Raw genomic sequence first — 14,273 nt, forward strand, 5'->3', positions numbered from 1 at the left:
ACTATCTTCAGTTTTACTAAATAAGAGGTTAATGTTATGGCTTCAAAGTTCGAGAATACCTCAGCAACAGACGTCAATATGTTGAAGTAAAGGGCTGCAAGTCATCCCGGTCCGATATATATACTCGGGAGTTCCCCAAGGATCGGTGCTTGGTCCTTTACTTTTTTCCATTTTTATCAACGACATTACGCATAATATATACCTGTTGCTATAAGCCTTTTTGCTGATGATATAATCATGTACACCGAACTAAGAACGGTCGCTGATCAAAAATAACTAGGTGCTGGTTTAAATAAAGTGAATAAGTGGTGCGAGGAGTGGCAAATGTCCTTAAACTTCAATAAATGTGCATATATGCATATAACGCGGAAAAAAAAAAAACGACTTCCCTTTTTAACTACAATGTGCGCGATCGCCCCCTTTCACTACTTAGGTCATATAAATATCTTGGAGCCATTATCACAAACGTTCTACGATAGAACTCCGACATCACGCATCTCACACGCCTTGCATTAAATCAACTTTGGTATTTAAGTAGGAAACTGAAATCGGCATCAGTTACCGTTAAATTAGCAGAGTATAAAACATTTGTTGGATCAGTTCTTGAGTACGCTGATGTAGTATGGGGCCCATTTACAGCAGCTAACAGTAATTCCATTGAAGAAGTGCAAAGAAAAATTTTACACTTTATTTACAATAAGTACTCTCGCACTGACTTTATAACAGAACTCTATACGATCGCTGGCCTTCAACCCTTGGAACTTCATCGCAAAATAAACAGGCTCTAGGACGCAGAACGTTATGGCCCTTGTTGAACATACTTGTAGAGTAGACACGTTTAAATTTTCTTTCTTTCCAAGGACAATACATGACTGGAATTCTCGCCTAATAATGTTTTTATACAAGCCGAATATGCCTTGTTTGTACGCGAGCTTTATCGTCATTTTTCTTGAATTTTTCTGCTTTGTATTCGTTGGGCTCTGCTGTGCAAACCTGATTTGTATTAGGATGTTAAATTTCCTTTTCTATGTAAACCTGTACGTGTCGATATTTTGAATGTTGTAGTATGGATAGTGCTGACCCTCTTGATTTTCTGCTGATTTTTCTCTCAGTGTATTGTCAGGGATGATTGTTTGTTGCCCACCCCTACAAAATCTCCAATCGGAGAATAAACAAATAAAATAAACACAAACAATGACACAGACCAACTTTGCACTGCATAACATATTTAATAATTAAGAAAATAATGTTTATCATTCGTTTTTCTATTGGTTTCCTACCGATCGGGGCAAACGAGAACCTTCCGCTAGACATGATTATGCTTCGTGGGTTGTTTAGGTTGTGGAAGTCGCGGATGACGGTGAGACACGCAGAGCAATTCCCCAGGTCAGCGCGTATTTTCTTTATTGATTATGTTGCACAGGTAAACAGTGCTTACGAACCGAGGGAATACCCACCTGAGTGTATTGGAGTGTTTGATGGCCTCACACGCATGAAAACATTTTAATCACCATCCACCCATAAGCACTGGGCTTCCTCATTTTAAATGTGTAAATAATGCGTACATACATGTATGCACGTGTCTCTATTCCTAAAAAAAAAAAAAAAAAAAAACATTTTGGTGGTTTTGAGGCGAGAGCGCCGGCCTACGGATCTTCATGTGGCGATTTTCGAATCCCTGCCGAGGTGCCCGCAACCTGACGGAGGCTTATTGCGGAGAAGGCGCCGTGTAACCGAGCTTTCGGTTGCACGTCAAAAGATCCCCAGGTGGTCGAAATTAATACTCAGTCCTCCGCTGAGGCGTGCCAGATGCCCGTCGTTAATTTAACACGTAAAACCCCCAATTTTTTTTTGTCTTGCATTTGCACTTTCATTTTAGTGCCAACTAGCTTGCAGATTTATACCAGTGGTATGCCGCTTGTCCCATCCTGAGCAAAATGTCTATAATTGGGGTTCAAATGACAGAAGCATGTAGCTCTTCACTCTGGGGTACGTCAATGCTTCCAATCCAAACTCGAGTAATAAGAGGGATATTTCTCAGTGATTCCTTTTCAATTTTCCCTCCTTGAGCTCACGAAATCCAGGGACTCCCGCTGGAGCTGGTTTGATTCTTCCATAATCAAAAACTGCCGCTGCCGGTTTCTGTGGGCCTTTTCCCTAGTTTCGGGAAGCTCCTTCCTTTGTTTCATCTGCTCCTCAATGAACAGCATGAAAGTGTCCCCCTGTTTCATTAAGGACTTCCTTTCTTTTTGGCCATTCCTCGAGGGGTTCTTCATTTAGGGCCACCACCTCGTTGTCGTCGTCTGGCCCTTCGTGAGGGCTGTCTCCAGGTTCCTGATAAAAACCAATGGGTGCTCATGAGAAAGGTTTATTATTTGATTATGTATACGTACCGCAACGTACCAACTGATATCAAAAAGCAAAGCAGGCCAAAATAAGGTGCATACTAACTTTCAGTGTATGACCCCAGGTTAAGCTGAAATAATAGAACTAAAACATGCATTTTAGATTCAGGTATGAAACTGAAACAAACAAAAGTGGCACTAGCAAAAGTTCCATTATCGTTGCCGTTACAGCTGCCGTCACCTTTCTGCACTACATCTCGTAGAAGGTGTAGTTCTTCCCTCATTTTTCTTCCTCTGCATTCTTTTCTCAACACCGAAAAGAAACCGGAGTTAACCTTTAAGCTTTGGCGACGCTCTTCTGAACTGGAAATGACCCCATTGTTATTGAACTTAGGCTGTTTACGCTGCCGAGACGGATGAAGAGCTGCTTCACATGTAATCAGCGTGCCGCACTGGCTTTCCACGAACGACACACCCTTACAAGTACCTCTGAAAGAGGTGTCAGCACACTATCACAGGCGCAAGGCACAATTTATGTATGCTCCACCCAAATGAGTCTTCTTGATGTTTAAACATCAAGAAAACTCATTGCGATGAGTTTTCTTGATGTTTCCTCGGTGCAAACTAAGCAATTGCTTAGTTTGCATCATTAATCTACAGAAAATCCAGTTTTCTATGATTGATTTCACCGTGCACATGAAGTGCCATAAATAGTACAAACATGTCTTTACATGCCGAGAGAAAGCGATGAAATTTTTTTGGTGATGGCAAATGTCACGCCTGTTTCCGCACACTCAATGATTGCTTCGATTCCCGCTTATAAGGTCGAATCCGTAACTCGTTATGTTTTTCTTAAAATTTCAAGAGTTTCGTTAACCACTCTCTCCAAGTTTATGGAAAGGTTGAATCGCACATCTCTGTCTTCGTCATAATTAAAAACACACAAAATCAGTAAATACATTGGCAACATCCGCAAGGAGCGAGTCGTCCACCAGGCTTAGATCATTGACGAGCAGGCTCCCTAAAAAACTGTGGAGGTCATAGTAGAAGGGCTAGGAGACCTTTCCTGACCCGAAGGTCAGGCTTTTTTGTGCCCTTGAAGAAAATAATGTAGGGGTGATGATGTTTATTCACCAACTGGGGCTTGTTGCCACCTAGATACAATCTTTCGTCTGCATTTTTTTTCTACAGTGCTGAAGGGTGTTGGCAATTAATTTTTTCATTGTCAGCTCCCTTCTGGGCTCCGGCTAGACCTAACCAACGGAACGAAGATAACAATTCATTTTGCCTCACAGCCACCAAGGCGGCACACCGAGAACAACACCGCTAAATAAGGTAGTTCAAATCAAACCAGTTAATGTATTGCGTCAAGAACAAGTTGACCAGGTATGGTTACGACATAAGCTGGGAGAATGAACAAAAAACCGTCCTAGCGACAACAAAGAGCGTGCCACAGGACATGAGCATCATTCTGAAAACAGGCCCACCTGCACGTCTGGTCCAAGTTGTCTATTTTGTCGCTGACCTGCTTGTACGTCTTCACGATGGACAGCCTCTGCCGACACGGATCGTCTCGTCAGGACTAAAGTTCCTTCTGTGTCGCCGGAGTTCCGCTAAGTTATCCATGCCATAGGCGAATGAGCGCCCACGTCTCCGACTCGGACTAAGGCACTCGCGCGTTTTTTATTTTTATTTTCACTGGTGCCGTTACGTGGCCCCCCAGTTCACCGGCTCAAGAGCTGACGAAACCATCGCCAGGAAAATCTCCTGAGCAGAAGAGCGCGACTCGTCGCCAGTGCATGCGGCGGCAGGGAGCCATTACGTCTTTCGTCCCCGCCATAGGTTCCCGACGTTCTTGCCGCCGCCGCTACCTGCTACCGGGAGTATCAGCTTGTTCCTATTGTATCACGTTTGTGGTCCCATCTATTTTAAATTTTTGACTTCCTGAAATTTTAGTATACAACGACGCGTTAAACGACAGGAAAACATAAACGATACATTTTTATTTTGAATTTATGGGTCTGAGACTATACAGTCCCTGTAGCTCCAAACGGAGGCCGGGGAGCTCCGTTTACTCCAAACGTCTAACTTCACCGAAAGGGACCTTTACACTTCGTATGAATACGACCTCTATTTCCCTTTACTATAGGAACCTATGTTATAAGTACCTTTAGGTTACCATGTGAATGGGGTATAAGACTTACGTTTGGTGACATTGCTGGATTGTTACCAGACGTTGTACACAGGGATGGAAATGCTGCTCAAATTGCGCCATTGTGCGCCATTCTACTTTCGCTGCGCCATCCTCCTCCCAAGCGCAAACGTTGAGGCAAGACTAGCAAAAAATAAATGTTTACTGATCTGAACAAAAGGTTAGGGCGCGAATGGGCTGGTGATGGTGAAACATTTGATTAAAAACACCGAGACTGGGACGAGAAGGGACGGACAAACACAAAGTCTCAAACACAGCTGTGGTCGTGTCAGCGTCAAAGCAGGTTGATCTCGTTTGATGCAAACAGGCACGAAGTGCTCATTTTCATTGAACGAGAATGACTATGATTTATTCCGGACCAGGTAAATAGACACAGAGCCGTCAAGCTCCATGGAGCACGAGGGGCAACACCGCGCGAGTTGGTTGTACATGTCGTTCGTTTCGAATACGAGGAAAAGTAAATGCTTTTATTGTTGCTCATAAATATAGCGTATTTACACGACTATAAACAACACGTACAATAAAAGTCGTGGGTTTATTTATGTTCCCCGTACTAGTGCATCCACTTGTTCGGGCAAGATGCTTTGTGCCGTCAGTGCCACACCTGAGCCAACAACGGCATGAAGTGCGTGATGTATGAAAATGGAGCATGTATAGGTGTCTTCGTCAGAAGTGCTTAAACATCAATTCGTCGTTCGATTTTTTTTTTTGCAACAGTGCGAATAATTGTACGCTTTAAATCGTGATTACCGTGAAGTCTCGCACCCGAGAAATCGCCCATCCCGTTTTTTTTTTTTTTTTGGGGGGGGGGGGGGGGGGGGGGGGCTGAATATCCGTAAAATAAAAATTCCAAATCGTTAACAACCCTCCGATTCCCGTCTGATATCGATCAGGTGATGTCCGGCGGGAATCACATCAATCTGCAGTATCGGCGGGTTTTTACGAGCGTTTTCGCAGCGGGTTCCCTCGTCCTTATCGCACCGTAAAATGTGAGTCTGCAGCGTTCCCAGCCGCCGACAGGAAAAACCCTAACTCGTTCCCACGTTTTTTTTTTTTTCTTTGTGCTTCTTTTGCTATTCGCGCGCGATATTTGTTTTTGTGACATCTGAGTTTGTAACGGGTTCTTGCGAGTATATCTCGCACTGTGAAGCGCGAATGCTCTGCGTCCGCGTTCTGCTGCCGTACCCGCGACAGGGGAGTTCGTAGCGGATTCTCGCGCACTTATTCCACCGTGCACTCTCAGAAAAAAGGGTGCATTCTTACACCCTTTGTCCCATACGAGACACCCCAAAACTTCAGTTCGACGTATAGCCCACTGACGTGCCAGCTTTCACGAGAGGCTTGATAGCTGTGTGGTAACTACAAAAAAAAAAAAAAAAAAGTAATCGGTTTTTTTTTGGCTCTACTGCAAAACATCAGTGTTTTCTTTCTGTGGTCCTTGATACGTACTTTAGCTATTTAATAACTTATATCGCACCGTTATCGAGCCCCTCGTAAAATTTGGGGCCGTCTGTTCGATTAGATGCGCGCTGTAAGTGGAACTTAAATTTTGGGGTGCATTATACGGGACAAAAGGGTGTAAAATGACGCCCTTTATTTTTAGAGTGCATGAAACGCAAATTCGCTGTGTCTGCCATCTGTGGTACCATTAATGAAAAGTCAGTGAGTGCGCGGGACAGCTGGTGATAGTTAATTATGATGTTCGAAACCGGGACTGTGGCAACGGAGAAAATAGGAAACTTTGAATTTTGCTGTCGCATCCCTTGACATGACTTAATCCATATCTTTCACTATATTTTTTTTTTTCATTTTGATCGGGCTTTTTTTTTTTTACTTTATGGTATATAAAAGTATGTAAGAGCCCGCTGGCACCTGTTCACCTATCGCCTAATGTCTGCTGAGATCGCTTCCGCGCTCCTCATTCATATGGTAAGTGTAATAATAAAAGCGATAATTGGTTGCCTCATCTGTACACTTTCCTGTAAATGAGGTACGTACCTGCCGAATACACGCGCTGGTACACAAACAGCAATCCGGCGGAAGGACAGTGAGAACAGTGGGAATGTCCTGCTGACCGACGCAGACACTAAACCGTTGTGCTAAAACGCACCACAAAAATAAACTAGTGCAAAAAAACAACAACAACAACAACAAAAAAAAAAAACTGCGGTTTTATGGTCGTATTTGTTAGTTTTGTCTGTTATTTTGTTTTACCAAACTCTTCAATAAGCTCTTAAAAAAAATTCTATACAGTGGTTTACGGGTATATAGGTATGAGCAGGGATGATACCATGAAATTTTCAATATTTTATATTTGTACTTGTGTCAGATGGCGCCAATTTGTATGAATATATTTATGTTTGCTAAACAGGTACTTGAAACATTTGTATTTCCTAATAATAAAAACTGTACTCAGTAAGTATTAGGCTTCATTTCATACCATACTATTGCATCTTGAAGTGGTTTTGTTTTTAACTTAGGGAACTCTTGATAGATAGGCACATCGTTTTGTTTTCACGAGGCTTAAAATGTGCTTCTTTTGTTGACTATGCCTTCTGTTGAAAATCGATAAGAGGAAGCGCCCCGCTACCAGCACAGTTCTCAATGGCTGCCGTTTAGATAAATTTCAATTATGCTGTTTCAGTTTTATGCTATATATGTGCTGGAACATGTTTAAGGAAAGGGTATGTTCGGAATAAATGGGTCTGGAACGTCACAAGAAGATGCTTTTTCGCTGTGATATTTTGTATTTAAAAACACAACTCTGCGCTTTAGCATCAAGCTTTACCTGCGTGACCAGCTCCTCTTACACTCCTACGAAACTTGACTTTTGTGGCTCGTGAGCTTTTTTAAAGTAGAACTTTTACTGCTACAAAGCTGATCCAAAAGGGCATCATTGCTGCTTCCAGACCTGAGTGCGTCCAGAAGCTTGCTTTTACCCCTGCGTACAGTACTATTAGTAAACATAAATATAGGAAGGTGATAACTTAAACCCTAACTATAAACTATAAACAGCAGACTAGCACTAATATTACCTTCATCACGATTTCTCACAAAAAGTGCCGATCCCAACGTTTTGCTGTCCCGTCCTCCCCTCTCGTTCCTGTCTAGAAGCGCAACCATCCTCTCAAAGTTTCAGCACCAACTCGCCCACCAATTAAGTTATACATATTTCCCCTTGGTGTAGGACACAATACATATTACTTCCCCTTAACGCAAAGCACTTCATAGGCCAGCGTTACAGTAGAGTGTTCACTAAGCAGTTTGAAGCAAGAAGCGTTGATCCGAAGTCACCCCTCCCCCCCCCCCCCTGACTGTAACCACGATACGAAAAAAAAAACCTCATAATCTTTGTACCGTGTTTTTGTTAACATCAACACATTAAAAGGAGTTTGGACTGAATAAAAAATAACATGCGATCATCTCCCTTTGCTCTTGCTGACTGTACATTTAAATGAAATAAGCTGAGTGGTGTACTACTCTAGCTTTAATACGTTAGCATTAGAACGCTCGTTTTGACGAAAACCCGGCGGTGTCTTTCGTTTTTCAGTGCCGAAGAGAGAGGGAGAAGGAGGGGATAAGTTGACGCGTGGGACGCTCCCATTAGTCCGAAGCGCTGACTTCAGCACGCGTCGAGCTCTCTCGCTGTGTCCGACGCTGACAAACTGACAGACACCGCCGGATTTTTGTCAAAGACGAGCCCTTTCGTTTTCGTCAGTCACGCGCGCACAGCATGGAGCGGAGCTAGAGGGGAGGACGTACTGCGCAACACCTCCTAGATAAAAAAGCCACAGTGCTGAATGAGATGACGTCATCAAAAAAGGCCAACGCTGGACACAGATTTTAAACGAGTACTGCGTCAGCGCTCGGCTTCGAGTCAAGTTTGAGCCGAACATTGCCGCAATCGTCGTGTCCAACCTGTGCCCAGCGTTGGCCTTCTCTGATAACTACATCTCATTCAGCACCGCGGCTTTGTTATTTAGGACGTGTTGCACCGCGGCGTCTTGAAATGAGGGCATGCTCAGTCGCCGCTCTGCCGTCGCCGGTTGTTCTTCGCTCTGGGTTTCCGTAGTAGCGATGCGTGGACTGTGATGTGTGTGTGTGCAGTTAAAGTGATGGACGCGGTTCCCTCCACGAGTGATAGGAATGCGGTTCCTTCCAAGAGTGCTATGGATGTGGTTCTTTCCACGAGTAACACGGATGACTGTATCCAAGGGAGTCGACGTACTCTGTCAGGCAGAGTACAGAAAAGGTGTGAAAAAAATTACAGGAAGATCCATTGGTGGTGTAAGGATCAGAGTGTATGTTTTCCTTAAATAGTTGTTTCGTTTATTGTTAGCCGCTCGCCGGCACTGCCGGCGCCGAGAAAGCCCCCTTTTCGAGGAGAAGGGGGCTACTGGTGCACGCACGGGAAAGGGCAAGTGACCGCTCCGCGATACTCCACGACATGGCCGACTGCTCATGTCAGGCCGAGATCCCGAAAAGTGATTATTTTTTATTTTGCAACAAAAGGGTACGGAAACGAAAACTGAAATATAAAAATTTCGTTTGGAAATGAGTCAAGCATGACGAATAATAACCGTAAATGATAATCGCACGTTTGTATTTTGAACTACTGCCTATATTTTTCGTTCCAAACGGTGCACTCGAGCACGCGCTCGAAGAGAAGCGAACGGAGAGTGTGACGCGTCATGGGATATCCGGCACAAACAAAACCCGAAAAAGAAAAAGATTCCCCGCATTTGTGACGCAGTAAGGCTGGCGTGGTTATGAGCTTTGCCGTTGGTGGCGTTGTCAGCGTTGTGGTGGTGTCAATAGCGTCAACGCGTTACAACCGAGCCGTTCGAAGTACCCGTGGGGTGACGAGCGTGTGGCTGGCCCCAGGAGCACGTAGCTTCCTCAGCACTGTCAGCTGAGGGGTGAACGGGGTGGAGAAAGCAACTTGTGTCCGAGTTTTGAGCGACGGGCTACTCTTCTAGCGGGAGAATGGCTGTGTCCGGGTACACAAACGAGGGTCCGAGCAAGAGGGGAGTCCCTCCTTTCCGTCTTTTGGTACAATGCGCGATTTGTGGGTTGAGGAGGAAAGCTAAAAATGAAAAAAAGCAGAAAAACCGTTTAAAGGGGCCATGAAACGAATTTTGGGCAGCGATAAATGATTTTAAATTGGGACTTTACTAATCGCATATCGTGTAGTTGGCCAAACGAAAGAGGGTAGAAAGTCAAAAGCCAACTTTTCGGTACAAACATTTGAAAATATAGCGGACTATTTTGTACCTTCTTTCCTTCGAAAGCTCTCCGCCTTTTCACTATGATACATCCGCGGTTTTCAAAGCGCGTCAGCGGTGCCAACCTGACGTCAGCCGAGCCCAGCTCATGCATTGGTCACGACAACTGCGTCACTCGGGCGTATGCGCTCGTCAACAATAAATCGGTCGACGAATATTCGGATTCGCGTTCGTGGCCAATGAGTGCCCTGACGAAACTTATCGTCACTGGCGAATGACAAGCTCTATGGTGTGCATAAAACGCACGGTGCAAGCTAGGAGTCATCGCACCGGTGCCGAAGAATGTCACGACGACTTGATTTCACAATTCGCATTTGAGTTGAGGATTAAAGCTAAGGAGGAAGAAACAGGAAAATCGTTTCATGACTACACACACCACAGCGCACCATAGCAAACAAGACCCACACCTTACACACGAAAAATAAAGCAAAATTCAAACAAACCGCGCTGACTGACAACTTGTCAGTTGTCAGTCAGTTGTTTGCTATAGTGCGCTGTGGTGTGTGTAATCATGTGCAACCAACTCGCCCAAGCTGCTTCGTTTCATGACCCCTTTAATGACCGCTTTAAACAGTTGAGCATACTTCCAAAGAGCGGCGCTGCTCCGATGTTTAGTGCGGCTACGTAACGGTTTTTGCTACGTCATTACCTACGTAGCAAGATCCCCAACGTTGCTAGATTACCTCCCAGCTAAGCTTCACAGGCATCCTCTAGGTGCACATTGAAATATCGTTCAATTAGCTTTAAGTTTAGTTTTCTTGTGCCTTTCAACGAAAGACTGGTGTTTTTGAGGTTATGCTGCAACATGCAACACATTCAAGCTAGAAAATGAGCGCTGGAATCTCGTTTCCGTACCCCTTTAAGAACGGAGTCGCGTTTCTGCCGGTGCTGAAACGCATTTCCCCTGGCCGGCACACGATGGCACACTTCGGTATCGGAGATAGTAATATGCTCCCCGTTCAGGTCTTTGAGTTTGAATACCAGTTCAGTGACGTTTTCCGTTTCGGTTTACCTTCAATTTCGATGTTGTGACGCCGCGAATATTGCACGCACTGGACCAGTTCATTTTCCTTGAGCGACATGACCATCGCGTCGCACCTTTCGCCATGTTTCACATTCTCCTTCGGGAGGGCGGTGTTGTCGCGTATGACGGCGCTCAGTTTTTTTCTTAATGTCTTCAACCAAGTTAGAGGAGATTAACGACGGGGTGAGGTTATGAACGAGGATCGTTCATAAACCTAACCCGGTCGTTAATCTCCTCTAACTCGGTGTGAATGTCACAAAATTCCAGTTCGTTAGTCTGTCTCTCTCTCTCCCCAAAATTCCTTAAATACCTTAAACTTTTTTTTTTTTTAATTTCGTCTTTTAGTTTGTTTACCCTGCAGCTTGGCAGTTTCTTTCGACATTCTTGAAAATCAAAACGATTACAATACAGATAACAATACAAGTCAGCAGCAGCAGCAGCGACAGTAGTACCAAAGGAAAAAAAAAAAAGAAAAAAAACATGTTTGTGATGTATGAGCCGTACGTGTTACCCGTTGTTTGAATTCACCGCCTTATCTTTGCCACAAAGAACCCGCTCCGCGGAAATCTGAAGTTGCAGTCACACGTGCTCACACGTAAAAAAATACACAACGCTAATCGCTGCAGACACGTTAACACAAAAAAAAAAAAAAAAAAAAAAAAAATGCCGACACATTTATATACGCCTGTTCGTTTCACGCATAATTATTCTTCGAATATGTCTAAAGAAAGTTTTTGTAAAAGAAACGCGCCTCGGACAGTGTTTGCAGACTGTCTTTTGTGTAATGGTATGCGGAGCACAAGTTCGTCTGCTTTTTTCGCAGGGGTTGTGGTAACGTCAGAACTCCTAGATCAGATTGGTTCTGACTGAAGGATAGTGGGTAGACCTCAAGGCAGCTTGCTTTGAGGTCTACCCACCATCCTTCCATCAGAGCCAATCGAAGCTCAACATTCTGACGTCCCCACAACCTCTGCAAAAGAAGCAGACGAATTTGCGCTCCGCATAAGACAGTCTGACCGCGTCTTTATGGTTTCTTCGCAGATGCTTCCAAGTGCTTTCTCTGTTGAGGGCACACATAAATATTGAAAAAAGGTTTCACCTTCAATTTCACTTTCAGCGTATGATACAATACGAGGTTGAGCGACGGTATATGTGACATCTTTCCTGAAGTTCTGCAAGCCTGTAGCTCGTTCGGCCATAAGATGAGCCGAAATAAAGGCTACAAAGCCGATTCGAAAAACTCGCGTCCCGAATACGCTGTGACGTCGCTACGCTGTTCGACCGGCTCAACCAACCGGCTTTCAGAATCCAAACCGAGTCGCTTTTTTTATCCTTTCCCGGTTGAACCAATCCGGGAACGAGCCAGGCGACAGAGGGCTTCCGATCCATCTTGTATGAAACGGTGTAGAGGAAGACTTCAAGATGGCGACTGACTTAATGAACTCGTTTGGATTCACTCCAGCGGTTTCTCTGTCGTAGTTTTCTTGGCCTTCTCGTATCGTCTGCTTCTTTTTCTTGCTTAGAGTGGAGGCTGTCAGCGAGATGATCTGTTCTTAGCAGATGCGGCTCGCGACGCCTATACTCCGACTTACCTTAACCTGGCAAACGCCGAAGGCAGTGGTCTCGGCGAGCCAATCAGCGCGTCAAATGGAGGCACGTGACTGAAACCATGGGCGGGAGGGAGAGGAAAACCGCTTTTGCACACGTTTCTAGAGGCAGGCTAATCTTCGATGGGGGACAAAGGCCAAGTCTGGTTCTGTCACGTGCTTCTCCTCCATCGCTCTGAATGGCTCGAGGGGGCCCGTAGAGATCGCTCTTTGCCAAGTTACGGTGAAACGAGGTACAGTCGCTCGCAACCTTGGCCTAATCGGGATGGCGGGTTGGCACGTCTTGACTTGGAAAGCACTCGGCGTGCGTGCTGTGTGTATATAGCGCGAGGCAGACTCGACGCGCGAGACCTGACGGCTTAAGGCTAGCCCACATGGCGCGTTTTTCAGTGCGTCTAGACGCGCGTCTCGGCTTGGCGCGCGCGCTAAGCAGGACGCGTGCGCCCAGTCAAACCACACGCAGCGCTACCGTGCAGCGCTTCGCGTCTGCGTTTCCGAAGCGTCTGCCCAACGTAGCCAGACGCGCTTAAGAAACAAAAGCAAACATTAAATAGAAATCGCGCGGTAAATGATGGCTACATGCCGTAATATTTAATTTTAGTAATAGTAAGCACTCATTTTTAATTACAGCAATCGGAATGAAGCTCAATTTCACTAATTTTCATTCTTTTTAGTGCGTACGCCTCATCCACGTTTCGATACGCCATTGGCATCCCCATCGCCCGCGCCAAAACATTTACAGCTGGCCGCTGGCCGCTACAGTGGTTACGTTGTAGCGGTTGTTGCCGGTAGTATTAGTTTTGTACCTTTGTCTCTCGGTGTCCTTGTATTCTTTACATTTGGCCTGCCAGAGTGCAGGACGCTTTTGTACTTCGCTAGGTCCTCTCTGTTCCGCTGAAGCAGCGTCAGCCTCTCCCGCGGAGCAGGGAGGATTCCCTGGACTTGTGTAAAAGGTATGATAAACTGATATCCGCCGGGGGAAGGACGTAACTACCCATGTTCGCCCTGCTGCTAGCGTTGGCAGGGCCTAAAAGCCGTTTTTATTGAAGGCCGCGAGCGTGCAAATTTTGTAAACTCCGCGCGCGCGGGTATGTGTGTGTGCGTGCGCGCGTGCGCTTTGATGGCACAGGGCTGCTACCCGTATTTGTGTGTATCTTTCTGTTTTGAGTGTTTTTATTTATTTTCCTTTCCCGTATCCCTTTCCCTACTTGGCGGCGGGCTAGCAGGCCCACCTGCGTAAGGGTCTCGACCTTTTTGCCTAGCCTCGCACGCTGCCGAGTGGGTATCGCAATATGTGCAAATAAAAAGTATTATTATTATAATTATTATCGCCTTCGTCGCGAGGTCTGTGGCGAAAACTACAATCCTACAGTGGAGAAAATTCAAACGCTCCTTGCAACTAGTGAACACGGCGGTTCATTGGTTGTTGCCTTCTGGACGCAGCGCGAGACGCGACGCGTGGACGCAAAATATCTGGCTCTTCCAGATACGCCGGGATGCGCCAAAAAACGCTGCGTTTCGTCCCGGCGCCGGAAGTGACGTCAAAGCGCAGGCGCAGACGCGACGCAGACGCGGAGAAAAGCGCACCATGTGGGCTAGCCTTTATGCGTTACGGTGCGTCTGAGTAGGCGTCTGCTGCGTCTGAGTAGGCGGTGGATTCAACGTCACACTTTAACGTTCGAGCGTGACGGAGTGCCGACCGACCGCTTACGACACTGCCGCCACCTATCGCGTATCCAGGAAACAATTCCGAGCTGCGTATATGTAAAAATTTTCTTACGTCCTGCTCAGTGTCGCGTG

Source organism: Ixodes scapularis, unplaced genomic scaffold, assembly GCF_016920785.2.
Source record: "Ixodes scapularis isolate PalLabHiFi unplaced genomic scaffold, ASM1692078v2 PGA_scaffold6__148_contigs__length_123643588, whole genome shotgun sequence".
Classification (NCBI taxonomy): Eukaryota; Metazoa; Arthropoda; class Arachnida; order Ixodida; family Ixodidae; genus Ixodes; species Ixodes scapularis.